The 15,088-nt window shown below is 37.1% G+C and overlaps 1 protein-coding gene and 1 long non-coding RNA gene across 19 annotated transcripts in view; both read right to left on the bottom strand.

The window, feature by feature from the left end:
- Window positions 1–15,088, bottom strand: part of LOC123878072 (heterogeneous nuclear ribonucleoprotein L) — a 366,077-nt gene that overhangs the window by 264,378 nt on the left and 86,611 nt on the right. The gene's annotated exons all lie outside the window — the stretch shown is intronic.
- On the bottom strand, window positions 5,565–11,225 carry LOC123878086. The gene is made up of 3 exons (XR_006798742.1): window positions 11,213–11,225; window positions 7,486–7,498; window positions 5,565–5,670 (listed from the first exon to the last, which is right to left on the bottom strand). It is a non-coding gene; the product is annotated as an uncharacterized LOC123878086 (long non-coding RNA).

The following is a 15,088-nucleotide window of genomic DNA, read 5'->3' as shown; positions in this document are numbered from 1 at the left end:
TTTTGCACGCTTGATGACAATCACGATTAAGGGTAAGCAATGATACAACGCGTTTATTTAGACAATGCCTAATAAGTCTTGTTTCAAAGGTAGAGTTAAAGGTACGTGGCAGGGAATACGAATCAATCAAAATTCCATACGCTCAGCCAAACGTTTTATGCAGTAAGTTTGCTGAAATCAAACGACGATTCTAGCAATGACACGGCAGTTGGCTGAACGAGAAATATATTGCGTCGTCAGGATTTTAGGAAAAGGGCCGCCTCTACGCAATTCATTATATTTTACTATGTAACTAACTGACTCTACCAATCACAATCCGGGTATCTTTAAAACAAGAGTGAATAGGCACCTTCTAGGTAAACGCGTCCCATCTTAGACCACATCATCACGTGATTGTGGTCAAGCGCTTGCCTATAGTGAATAAAAAAAAAACTCTACCTTTCTGTGGCCTCCGTATAAAGAAGGAAGAGTCATATGTAAAACTTCAAGTTTGTAGAAATAGCAATTTCTAGTAAAATAGAAATCAATCAATAAAGTACTAGTCGGATCCGAGTTTTAGCCGTTTAGAGTAGTTTATAAAGTTAATACTTGTTTTGTAGCAAAAAATCGTAACAACTTTGATTGAATCAGCACCGATTTATTATAGCCTAAAATGCGTTCGCAAATCCCGTAGCTGTGTTGTTCCGGTGTGTTATTAATTAATGAGATTGTTAATTGTGTCGTTGTCCGATGTGTTTTAATAATATGTACACAACTACAAACTACAGCCAAATAAACAAACTGAATTGAGTTGATTTTAACCTTATTTCGTGGTTTAACATTTTATATTGTAGATAATAGGCATATACCACGATTAATTAGCTGTTTTTAAAAGAGGGTAGAACACCATATCTCGCGGCACTGAAGTCCCGTCGCGACCACGACTCATGCGACTGAGTTAAAATATCGGCAGTTAAAAACACCAAATTAATCGTGGTATATAAAACAAGCGTAAATTAAAAATTTATAAAACCCCCGACAAGTGAAGGTTACAGTAACTAGAAAAGAGCTGATAACTTTCAAACAGCTGAACCGATTTTCTTGGATTATAGCTAAGAACACTCTCGATCAAGCCACCTTTCAAACAAAAAAAAACTAAATTAAAATCGGTTCATTAGTTAAGGAGCTACGATGCCACAGACAGATACAGATACACAGATACACACGTCAAACTTATAACACCCCTCTTTTTGGGTCGGGGGTTAATGAATTAAGTGGCATGTTGCATAGTAAACTTTACGTATCTTTCGAACTCGTGATTGCATTTTGTCGTGACTCGTGTCGTGTGGTGGAACGTGGAGAACAACCCTAAATCAGAATGCAGAGTACAGAACACTCGAGGCGCAGAGGAAAATAATTGACAAGTGAAATGGTCGCGCGGCTGTGACACGTGGTATCGAGTGCTACGTCCGAAATTGGACGTACGAAACGTATGTTGTAGCCTGTGGACTCTCTAAATTATCTAGTACTAGCTAAAGCCCGCGATTTAGGTTAGATTTAGGTTTTTTGAAATCCCATGGGAACTGTTTGATTTTCCGGGATAAAAAGTAGCCTATGTGCTAATCCAGGATATTATCTATCTCCATTCAAAATTTTAGCCGAATCCGTCCAGCAGTTTTTGCGTGAAGGGTAGTAAATATACACACACACATACATACACACAAACTTGCGTAAATAATTGACAAGTGAAATGGTCGCTCGGCTGTGACACGTGGTATCGAGTGCTGCATCGAGATTGGACACGGGTACGTCCGAAATTGGACGTACGAAATGTATGCTGTAGCCTATGGACTGTCTAAATTATCTAGTACTAGCTAAAGCCCGCGACTTAGGTTAGATTTAGGTTTTTTGAAATCCCATGGGAACTGTTTAATTTTCCGGGATAAAAAGTAGCCTATGTGCTAATCCAGGATATTATCTATCTCCATTCAAAATTTTAGCCGAATCCGTCCAGCAGTTTTTGCGTGAAGGGTAGTAAATATACACACACACATACATACACACAAACTTGCGTAAATAATTGACAAGTGAAATGGTCGCGCGGCTGTGACACGTGGAATCGAGTGCTGCATCGAGATTGGACACGGGTACGTCCGAAATTGGACGTACGAAATGTATGCTGTAGCCTATGGACTGTCTAAATTATCTAGTACTAGCTAAAGCCCGCGACTTAGGTTAGATTTAGGTTTTTTGAAATCCCATGGGAACTGTTTAATTTTCCGGGATAAAAAGTAGCCTATGTGCTAATCCAGGATATTATCTATCTCCATTCAAAATTTTAGCCGAATCCGTCCAGCAGTTTTTGCGTGAAGGGTAGTAAATATACACACACACATACATACACACAAACTTGCGTAAATAATTGACAAGTGAAATGGTCGCGCGGCTGTGACACGTGGAATCGAGTGCTGCATCGAGATTGGACACGGGTACGTCCGAAATTGGACGTACGAAATGTATGCTGTAGCCTATGGACTGTCTAAATTATCTAGTACTAGCTAAAGCCCGCGACCTAGGTTAGATTTAGGTTTTTTGAAATCCCATGGGAACTGTTTGATTTTCCGGGATAAAAAGTAGCCTATGTGCTAATCCAGGATATTATCTATCTCCATTCCGAATTTCAGCTGAATCCGTCCAGTAGTTTTTGCGTGAAGGGTAGTAAACATACACACACACATACATACTCACAAACTTGCGTAAATAATTGACGAGTGAAAGCAACCTAAAAAGTTTTAACTTCAAAAAAAAATCTTGACTTTTGCCTTAACTTTTGCAAAAAAAAAATTATATAAATAGGTATTTCTAAAACGTTGAATGTCACCGTACCTAACTGTTTGTCACATCAGCCTTCATAAAATCTCATTTTCCAAGACTTTCCCGAAGTGCAATGTCTAATTTCCCTGACCTACTAACCCTCTCGACACGTGGCATTAAAATTAAAATAGGGGAGGTAAAAAGAGCTCCGAGCTAGCGCCCATCTTTCTCTATGAAATCGGAACTTCGCGCAAAATGCATTTTTAAGTTTTCCTTCCTCTACAGCTAACCTGCTCTATGCAAACCTGTCATATCCAACTGTCAAACGTGAACAAATGCACTAACTGTTCTCGGAAAATGCCAGGAATTTAGCCGCTTTCTCTCATTAACAGGGTTTAACCATTTGCTACTAACGAATAGGTAATGTACTATGTACCTAGTTTGCTAACGCGTGAAGAATTTCTCCTTATTGAACCTGTTATTGATGATTTAAACTAAAAAGTATATCCATACAGTATGAGGATTACATTAAATGGAAAGACGACATAAAAAACCGGTTAAAGCGCAAGTGAATTTAAGAGTATTCGCTACTTTTTCTTACCAGTGTAACAAGAACAGGACGGGCAATTTTTAAATTCAGAACTATCAAACCTCGTGACTTTAGGGCATAGTCCTTTTTGTAGAGCAGCACTAAAAGGCTTTTAATTTAAAATTTATTTTCCGTCCTTTTCTAACAATACTAAAAAGAAAAAGATGCAGATACTCTAAATTTAGTTTAAATCATCAGAGTCCACGCCAATATTCCAATTAATTTCAAATCCCAACCCTTTCTGTAATTGGGGTACTTAGTCGAGAAATACCAGTTAAGGATCAAACAGGTTGCACGAAACCAAAGTCAAATATCCCGCCCACATAGAATTTAATCGCTCCAAACCATCCACTATCAGCAAACAATCGCAATAAGACGCCCGATGAATATTCATCATCACGGCTTACAAGGTGGCGTGTAAATTATAAGCTGAAGCGAATTCTGTAGTACGCAAGTCATGAGCTGAAGCGGGTTTATACTATCAATCTCTTATGAATCTAAATTATATGATAGAGGCGGTGCAAAACCGAGGCGTGTGGATGTCCCCACAAGAGACGTCTATCGGTTGACAAATAATCATGATAAGTGTAATTAGCAACCCATCACAATATGACGCCCTAAAAAAAATTAATCTTTCCGGCCTACAAATTGAGAAACAAGTCATACACTGAAGCGGATTTCATATCAGTTAACCTTCAAAAACATCCCAACGCTTTTGTGAAGTCGAAATGTGAAGTTTTCCGAATTGCAGCAAACCGGCATAGGCCGCATGGGACGTATATAAATCGCTGAGTGGCCCTGAACATGTTCGCCAAGCAAGTTGGGCCAACGTATACAAAGGATCTTTATATCTGATAAGGTGGTGTACAAGTCACAAGCTTTTTAGCATCCTTCAGCGTAAATATTACCTTCTGTATCGATTTTCATAGTGACAATGTAATGCAATTTTTTTAAATAACTAGGTACTCGACAGGTAAACGGCTCAGACATATTAAACACTGAGTTGTTGACGAATTCAAAAATTTGAGACTCTTTGAGATTAAATTAGTCTAATTTCAACTTAAATTTTTGAATTTGTTTCGAACAACTCAGCATCAGATTTTTTTATGGAAAAAGGAATGACATGAAAGATATTTAAAAAAAAAATACAGATTTGATTTTTTCTTTGTACAGTCGCTGTTAGAGTATTAATTAAACCGGTAAACAAGATAGCCAAGAAAATGGAAAATGTTATTCAGGTCCCGAATCTAATTTAGTTACAGTCCTAATTCAGTTGCGGACGGATTTTGAATATGAATAAAGTACAGACCAAGTTTCTTATCCGATAGTATTTACTGTTTGTACATAAACAAGTACTTCGCGATACCGTTTTGACGTTTCTTTACAAATATTTAATGGAACAAGCGTAAATTAAAAATTTATAACACCCCCGACAAGTGAAGGTTACAGTAACTAGAAAAGAGCTGATAACTCTCAAAAGGCTGAACCGATTTTCTTGGATTATAGCTAAGAACACTCTCGATCAAGCCACCTTTCGAATAAAAAAACTAAATTAAAATCGGTTCATTAGTTTAGGAGCTATGATGCCACAGACAGATACACCCCCCTCTTACATATAACACCCCTCTTTTTGGGTCGGGCGTTAAAAAACATACAGCGCTGGTTTTAAGCCGGAGCCCTTTGGCAACCTCATTTGACTACGGTAGGTAGCCATGGCGTCTCAGTGTGTTTAGGGCTCTAAGAGCCTGGTGTCTCCAAGCCTTTAGGTGTTTATCACCGTATAATCTTTTCATATCGCTCGGCGTAATCCCCTAGTTGTCTTTAACTCCCCTAACACCCATTTGAGGGTACGAATTAGAATAAATTAAATGGTATCCTCACATTATGAAACTTGTCTAGATGTTGGTGAAACGGATAATATTAATAGCTTTTATTGCTATAGTTAATTACCGCAAAGGCAATTATCCGCCGGTGTTACTTAGTTTTGTAATTTAGTTACAACTTGGTCGATTTACAACCCTAAATGATTATTGTTCTTTAGTTTTGTATTGCTTAATCGTTCTGTAGCCCTCCCTGAACAAGTGGTAAACGAGTCTTAAAAGTGAGAGGGCCCCAGATTCGATTCCAGGCAGAGGCAGTTTTGAGAAACAGATGAGCAGGCAGGCAAAAAAAAATTTGGAGATCGGTTTTAAGAATTTATTCTCAAAAAGAACATACTGTTCACTTACATTAAGATTAAATAACTATATACATTTCAGTACTCACACAGACGCATGCATTTAGGTACACTTTAAATTTTATATTTACTAAGTATATTATTAAAACTATATCAACTTATCTATTTACAATAATTTTGTCTTACATTAAGTAATTTTAATTAATTTAATTTTTTTAAAGTTTTAATATAAACTATTTAAGCAATATTTTCCGAAATATATATTTTTAATCTATTCCTATAGATCGTAACTTTTTTGGATGTAACATTCGATTCTTTTCGTATCAAATGTAGCCTATGTCTCCCGGACTAAAAAACGAATCGATTGACACCTCACTCATCATAATCGGTTCAGTAGTTTAGGCGCTGCGGTGGAACACACGTAAATACAAACCTACATATAATATACATAAACTGCTAAAATCATAATAACCCTTCCCTTTGGCTTTGCCTAAGTCAAGTAAAATAGAAATACGAAATACTTTTCGAAATTTATTTTCTGAATATAAAAACAATATTTTGATGTATCTTTAGCATCAATATAGAATCTAGACCGGTTTATTGTAATAATCTAGATCACATTCGTTCGGCGTTGTGCGTGTTAAACAATAAAGACGGTCCAATTACCTACTTAGTACTTACCATATATTTTGTAAAAACAATACAGTAATTACTGCAATTATTTCTGCCAATAATTCGTTTACAAATATATAAATATTATGCAAACTGCGAAAGCGACATTGCGTGATAATTCATTGAAATGATATGCTAATTGATATTGCAATCATATAAATCATATTTTCATACTATTAATTAGCTATCTATTGAGCAATAATTTAAATTTTATTCTATCAAGTCCCACAAATCCATACTAGTATTAATAAGTGTAAATTAAAAATTTATAACACCCCCGACAAGTGAAGGTTGCAGTCACTAGTAAAGAGCTGATAACTTTCAAACGGCTGAACCAATTTTCTTGGATTATAGCTAAGAACACTCTCGATCAAGCCAAGCCACCTTTCAAACAAAAAAAAAAACTAAATTAAAATAGGTTCATTAGTTTAGGCCCTACGATGCCACAGACAGATACACAGATACACGTCAAAATTATAACACCCCTCTTTTTGGGTCAGGGTTAAAAATGTAGACTGTCACCCGGACCATAATAAAGAATCGATTGACACCTCAACCGTCAAAATCGGCGCAGTAGATTAGGCGCTACGGTGGAACACACACAAATACAAACATACACACATACATACATGCAATAGAATATATAGACTGCTTAAATCATAATCCTTCTTTTTGGCTTTGCCGTAGTCGGGTAAAAAACCTTCCCCTCAAGATCGTAGTGAAGCTCAAAACCCGTCATCATCTATACTAATAAATAAAATTGGAGTGTCTGTCTGTAATTTCGAAATAACTACCGCATATCATATGGTTATATGGTCATATGGTTATTTGAACGATACTATAACTGAATCACACGTTTTTAAAATTTTTGTCTGTCTGTCTGTCTGTCTGTCTGTTTGAAAAGGCTAATCTTGGGAACGGCTGAACAGATTTCGACGGGATTTTCACAGACAAGTAGAGAATTGACCAGGGAGTAACATAGGCTACTTTTTTAACCGACTTTCAAAAAGGGAGTTGTGTTTTTCTACCTATGTACACCGAAATCTCCGAGATTTCTGAACCGATTTGCGTCATTTCTTTTTTAATCCCTCCAACTCCTCAATCCTGATGCTGCAGGGGATCTGACCAATCCACGCAGGCGAAGCTGCGGGCATCAGCTAGTAAAAAAATATGAAGAACTTCCCTATAACAAGATTTAAAAGCTTATTTGAATTTCGCACCTGACTGGCACCTTTTACCTGTCTCATACTAACACAATCCAATTTCAACTCTATCACATAGATGATAGAGTATTAACACATATTCCTTTATGCCTTGCAGAAATTACATATGCAATCGCCCGAGCGTGTATTCAAATTTGCACTTTAACAACAAAGATTTAAGGTACAATATTGTTTATTAATATTGCAAGTCGATATCATTTTTATTCCAATATCGGTGCGAGCAAATTTGTACTTTATTACAATAGATTCATGGTTCATTTTCACATGTTCATGTAAAATTACTATTTGAGACTACAGTGTAGTGGAGTCGCAGAAGTCTGAATGTATTTTATGCGGCAATGCGTTAACTTTTGCAAGACGTATTTTATTATTTTATTCCAACAAATGTTTTACTTTTAACATTATACATAGTTGGGATTTCTATTCTTATGTAAACTGATGTAAACTTATTAATACTTTAAGGTTTACATAAGAATATGGTGTGAATAAATCCATACTTAATGTTATAAATACGAAAGTGTGTCTGTCTGTTCGTCTGCTAGCTTTTCACAGCCCAACAGTTTATCCAATTTTGATGAAATTATCTTTGGAGTTGGCTTACATGTCGGGGAAGGACATAGGCTACTTTTTATTATGGAAAATCAAAGAGGTCTCACGGGATTCTCAAAGGCCCATCCGTGTAATCGATTTCTATGAAATTTGGTACAAAGAAAGCTTGCGACTTCGTCTGCGTGGATTTAGGTTTTCCGAAATCCCGTAGGAACTCTTTGATTTTCCGGGATAAAAAGTAGCCTATGTGCTAAGCCAGGATATTATCTATCTCCATTCTAAATTGCAGCCAAATCCGTCCAGTAGTTTTTGCGTGAAGGAGTAACAAACATACACACACACACACATACACACAAACTATAGTGTGATGTGAAGTGTGATAGTGTGAAATCTGAAGAGTGTGATAACCTGCATATTCACAGACATGCAGCTTTCTTCACGATGTTTTTTTATCGTTAAAATAAGTGATATATCTTAGCTTAAAGAGTTAAAACGCACATAAGATACTCCGTAAAGTTGAAGTGCGGGTCCGAGATCGAACCCTCGAACCTCCCGAACAGGAGGCGTACGTTGTAACCACTAGTCTATGACGGCTCTTAATAGATGATACTAATTAAGTTTAATGAGGTGAGCCCCTAACATGATAACCAGTTAATATCAGATTAAAATACCGTCCCTTTTGACCATTAAAAAAAACATTCCCCATTCCAACTAAATTCCCAAGCCTGCTAATTGGCTACCGGCCGTGTTCATTTTTTTCCCGCCTTTTTATTACGAGCTAACGAAGTCGCCATTTTGGACGTTTGTGTAACCTTATCATAATAATAATTTTCATCGTGTTTTTTCAGGGACTAAGTACATAATACTTTTTTTTCTTTTTAAACAGGTACGGTACGTTAATTTTTCACAGAAGAGGTATTTTTCTTTTTTTTTTTGCAAGTAAAATATAAGTACTGAAGTAGTAAACCTATTTAAGAGCCCCGTTCATGCAAGCGACAACTAAAATAGTGCTGTGCTTGTGCCTCAAAATTTGCCCTAAAATAGAGACTTTTCTAGGATCATAACTTTAGGGTATAGATAATGGAGAGATAAATCGGTATCTGTTTTAATTTTAGATATATTACTACAAATAATAGAGTAATAGGCCTTACGTTTGTATAAAGAAGCGCATAAATACGGGCCACCTAAAGGCCGATTCACACCAAGCACGTACACGTGACACGTGCGTAGTGACGCGCGTAATCCCCTAACAACCGGGTTACGCATACGTCCACGCTTTACGCAAACGGTGTGCCATGATTCATACAGTTCCATACATTACAACGCAATGGAACGCGCTACGTCTACGCTTACGCAGCCTGTGTGAACGAGCTTTCAAAAGCCATCGATACATATTCATCAACATTAGTCACATGTCCATTTCCTGCCCCGAATGTATCTTTTATCGATGTCTGCTCACATAAAACTCGCGAAAGAAACGCATCGACATCGGATTAGGAATTCAAACGCCATAAAACTTCCGCGTTTGGCTTCCACACAAAGAGATGCAAAGCCCATCAAATTGAATTTTAAAATTCCGATACAATACTGTATCACATCGAATCCTAAAGTTGCCTTTCCACCAGAGACGTGCGATGTAGCTTATCGGTGATCTAGGCAAGCTAAGGTTCAAAACACATAACTTCGAATCAGCGCGATTTGTAACGTAGAAAACTGCGACGCGATTTCGAGCGGCAAGGCATCTTCCTTCCAAAGTTCGGGTGATCATTTCCTCGACGATCGTCAACCGTACCTACTCAACGTATTTTGTACTAGGTAGTGGCATAGATCGTAAAAAGAAGATATCGATAGGAAGGTAGAGCTTGTCTATTTTGAAATGACGCGCCCCACCACCGCAATTTACATACATCTAAGTCAAAAAAATTATGTAGTGGGGCGCGTCATTTCAAAATAGACAAGCTCTACCGCTATTGCAGAGTGAAATAATTAAAAATGGCACCGACAAGCCGACAAGTGTTACGCACTCGAAATTCCATGGATACGTACAAAGCGATTTGCCTCTTTGGTTTTACTTCAAAGCGTTAGGATATCGGACGCCTTTTCGGAATTCATTTTCCCCTCTAATTTTAATGTTGGTACCTTCAAGTCAAGAGTGAATATGTATCTTCTAGGCAAGTGCGCTCTATCTTAGAATTCGCGAGTTCTGGTGCGAACTCGTATATTTCTACAATCGACGTCGCATCGCAGTTTTGTGTTTGCACCCTAAGCAACTCGTACAAAACTAAGTATGTGTTTACTTTCACCAAAGCTAAGTTATCACCAAATAATTTCTTAACTTAACTGCTATGTAATTAGTCAGGTGCTTAGTTAAATATTAACAAGAAATGGAACTAAAACGGAAACTAAAAGCAACACTGAAATTTCCAGCAAACTATCTATACGTCGTCAACCCGTTACCGCTGGAGTCATTTGGCATTCGTACAAATTGTTACACGGGTCGTTATTACCCCCTTACTGTTTCAGCGTCTTAATTCGTATTACGCTGAATGAAAGTCAATATAAACTTGCGATAATAACATAGTGAGGTATGATTATTGAAACACGACTGGTCTTAAAGATGGTTCGTTTATTAGTAAATGTTAATAAATGCTAACACACAACAATAGATACATAGGTTTATTATTTTTTGCTTTAATTTTCTTAAATAAATATACAAATTCAGTATACGACTATAAGGAATTAAGACGCGAACTTTATTTTTCCTTTTTCTATTTATTGTAGATGATATAAATAGTTGTACTTATTATAATATTATGATAGATTTGAATCTTCTGACTTTATGATTACATAAGTCAAATAAAAACGGAAACTAAAAGCGATATGAATTTCCAGCAAACAAATACGCCATCAACCCGTTACCGCTGGAGTCATTTGGCATTCGTACAAATTGTTACACGGGTCGTTATTACCCCCTTACTGTTGCAGCATCTTAATCCGTGTTATAAGCTTTTGCACACCACGTTTTTTTAAACGCGCCCTTCACGCGCGTTTGTAGCGATACGCACGCGAGTCAGACGCAGCCTGTAGACCTTTGCACACCTGTATAAATTCTAACACGCGTTTGAATCAATATAGACGCGCGTGTGTAGTGATTCATTTAGGTAAAAGGAAACTGATATTTTAATGCTCTTGCAACGTAAACCGCATGACATTTTAGTACAATTTTCAAATGGGGTCGGAACAATAATGGCCTTGCAACATTGTATCCCGCTGTATGTTTATAGGCCGTTGATGGATTCACTGAAATATTATGTAACCTAACGGCCGGTTCACACATGTCTCCGTTTTACTGTTCCGTTTTATCGTGTACGTTTTTTTTTCGTTGATGGCGTATGTAGTTGTATGAGCGACTTCACACATGGCACAGTATTCTGTATACAGTAAAAAATATCGTTCCGTAAAAAAATTACATTCCGTTTTGTCATCGAATACTGGACGAACGGAAGGGAAATATACGGATACGTAGAATTTTAACGGATAGATCCATCCTTGTAGAATAGCGTCGGTATACTGCGAGTTTTCTGTTCACACATCGCATCCAGTAATGACGGATCCGTTGAACGTTATACGGTGCCTATGTGTGAACACAGCATAAATTTATGACGCATCCGTTAAAAACGTACCAGTAAAACGGACTCCCATGTGTGAACGGGCCGTTAGGTAGTAAAAATTTCAGTCCTAAAAGTCCTACAAGATTTGATATGGATTAGCAAATCAATCGTGGTATATACCCGTTATCCATATACCTCTCCATCTATTTTATCCATAATATTGAAGGTATATCAAATCTTTGAAAAGAGCAATCGCCGAGTTTCTTGCTGGTTCTTCTCGGTAGGCAGGGCATTCCGAACCAGTGGTACATGCTCTTGACGATTCAAAAGTACTTGTAAAAGTTTAATTGAATATAAAAATATTTTGAATTTGAATTTGAATAATATGCTGTTAAAAAACAAAATAAGCCTAAAATCATTAACTTGTCTTTCACTTTGTGTTATAATATTTAGTTTAGTCTATTTAGGGATTGAATTTATTTATTCCGCGGTCGTGTTTTAATAATTTATGTAGAATGTATCACTGTTTCGCAAAGTTTTCGCTTGTCGGAATTAATTTGATCAGCGCGCGGACGTCCGGCGAACAGCACGCTCACGCCCCGTGGATGCTGATGTGAAATTTTATAATTAACTCATATTTGTTTTATGCTGATTACTTCAAACACCTTTAACAAGACTGCTATAACCACTGTGTTAAAATTAAAAATGCGCGTATCTAGGGTTTAGGGTTTCGTACCTCCAACTGAAAAACGGAACCCTTACAGGATCAGTTTGTTGTCTGTCTGTCTGTCGTGTCTGTCAAGAAAACCTAAAGGCTACTTAGACCTAGAATCATGTTAGGCAGGTAGGTAGGTCTTATAGCACAAGTAAGTAAAGGAAAAATTCCGAAAACCGTGAATTTCTGGTTAAATTACAAAAAATAATGCGTTCATGAGCAAATAATTAGTATTTTCAATTTTCAATGTAAGATAATTTATGTAAGTAAAGTAGCTATATGCATGCCCAATTCAGCCCGATTCGTCCAGAAGTTTGCGTTGATAGATCAGTCAGTCAGTCAGTCAGATTTTCCTTTTATATACCTACTAGCTGACGCCCGCGACTTCGTCCGCGTGGATTTAGGTTTTTCGAAATCCCGTGGGAACTCTTTGGTTTTCCGGAATAAAAAGTAGCCTATGTGCTAATCCAGGATATTATATATCTCCATTCCGAATTTCAGCCAAATCCGTCCAGTAGTTTTTGCGTGAAGGAGTAACAAACATACACACATACAAACTTTCGCCTTTATAATATTAGTGTGATTTAGACTAGAATATGACTGTAAATGAATCAATTTACGTGTAGTCTGTATTAAATATCTCACCGACATCTCTACAACAGTCACTCCGTTATAGTACAACAGAAATAAATAAAGTATTAAATAGTAAAGCCGGGATACATACATCACCTAAGCTATTACAGTTTATTTACATTCCAACAAACGAGCGATAACGTAACGTTTTTTGCACTAGATAAATAAACAAAAATAGAACATCTATCAACCCGTAATCAGAACATTACATTTATCATCGCCCAATAAACATTTGGCTTCGATACAAAGTAGCGAGGTCGTTATTACCCCGCAATTGCATTTAAAAAAATTGCTCTGTGAGGCTCATTACAGACACGCTTGCATTGGACGGGTAAAAAAAAACCGACCACGTGCGAGTCAGACTCGCGCACTGAGGGTTCCGTACTCGGGTATTTTTCCAATATTTTGCACGATAAATCAAAAACTATAATGCGTGAAAATCAATAAAAATCTCTTTTAGAATGTACAGGTAGAGCCCTTTCATATGATACCCCACTTGGTATAGTTAAATTTAGAAATACCTTGAAAATTTAAACACATTTTAATTTTTTTTAATGATGTAACTAAAAATTCACGGTTTTCGGATTTATTGCTTTACTTGTGCTATAAGAGCTACCTACCTGCCAAATTGCATGATTCTAGGTCAACGGGAAGTACCCTATAGGTTTTCTTGACAGACACGACGGACGGGCGGACGGACGGACCGAAAGACAGACAGACAGACAACAAAGTATAAGGGTTCCGTTTTTCCTTTTGAGGTACGGAACTCGGAAAAGCAGCGAGAACCTTACTATCCCAGGATCGTATTTCAAAATTGCTTCGTTCGGGGTCATTAGAGAGTAGAGAGAGAGACTCGCTTGCATCGGACGGGTCCAAAGAAGAAAAAAGTAAAGTCGTTAGCAATGAGCGTTAATGTTCTGCTTTTCACACTGCACTTAATGTACATACTTTAACTATCATGATATGTATACATATATGTCACCGTAAAATTGTAAATGCGGTTAGATTATAATCTACCTCGAGAGATTGTGAATCACAATCACAATTCAGTCACTATTGTGAGATCTATATATCTGATGAAACACCATCACACTAATCACACTAATATTATAAAGCCGAAAGTTTGTATGTGTGTGTGTGTGTGTGTATGTTTGTTACTCCTTCACGCAAAAACTACTAGACGGATTTGGCTGTGGAATGGAGATAGATAATATCCTGGATTAGCACATAAGCTATTTTTTATCCCGGAAAATCCCACGGTATTTCGAAAAAATTTCGAAAAATAATATTACCCAAGGACGGGCACATGGGTGTTTTTGTTCTAATCTAACATAACCAAACTTTAGACTTTGGTGCCCTTATTTCTTCCTCTGGGATTTTACGATTACATCGAATGAGGTTTAGAACGAAATCTGAGTACCAAAATCTAAAGTTAAGTCACACTAATATCATAAAGGCGAACTATATAGGTAAGGCCTACATAGGTTGTTCTAGATCTATTAATTAAGCCATATATCGATTTATCTCTTCATTATTTATGCTTTAAATCACATAAATGATATGAATATTTATGTTCTAACTAGCTGACGCCCGCGACTTCGTCCGCGTGGATTTAGATCTTTCGAAATCCCGTGGGAACTCTTTGATTTTCCGGGATGAAAAGTAGCCTATGTGCTAATCCAGGATATTATCTATCTCCATTCCAAATTTCAGCCAAACCCGTCAACTAGTTTTTGCGTGAAGGAGTAACATACACACACACATACACACAAACTTTCGCCTTTATAATATTCCTAATATTTTGCTACTCGGGTATGGAGAAGCGCGTAAGAAGTGTACACTTAATAGGGAAGGGTTGATAATAACCGTCGTGTCTTTACGGCAATTTAACACAACAAACGACATCGGGTCGTTAGTGCCGAGGACCGCTCGCTTTTGATAGTCAAGTTCTTGTTTGCCAAAAGCCACTACTGATAAAGTGAAAAAAAAAAGCGTTTTTGAACTCCGCCAAATTGCTTTCGTAAAATAAATCTTTATGACTAGCACGAAAGTTGTGACTATCATATCACTACAAGTATATTTTTTTTCTCTCGTCTGGCTTTACAAAGATTAGTCAATGTCAAGTTT

The sequence above is a fragment of the Maniola jurtina genome, chromosome 25 (genome assembly GCF_905333055.1).
Source record: "Maniola jurtina chromosome 25, ilManJurt1.1, whole genome shotgun sequence".
Lineage (NCBI taxonomy): Eukaryota > Metazoa > Arthropoda > Insecta > Lepidoptera > Nymphalidae > Maniola > Maniola jurtina.
The sequence above is the reverse complement of the archived record's forward strand: the minus strand, read 5'-3'. Positions and strand labels throughout refer to the sequence as shown.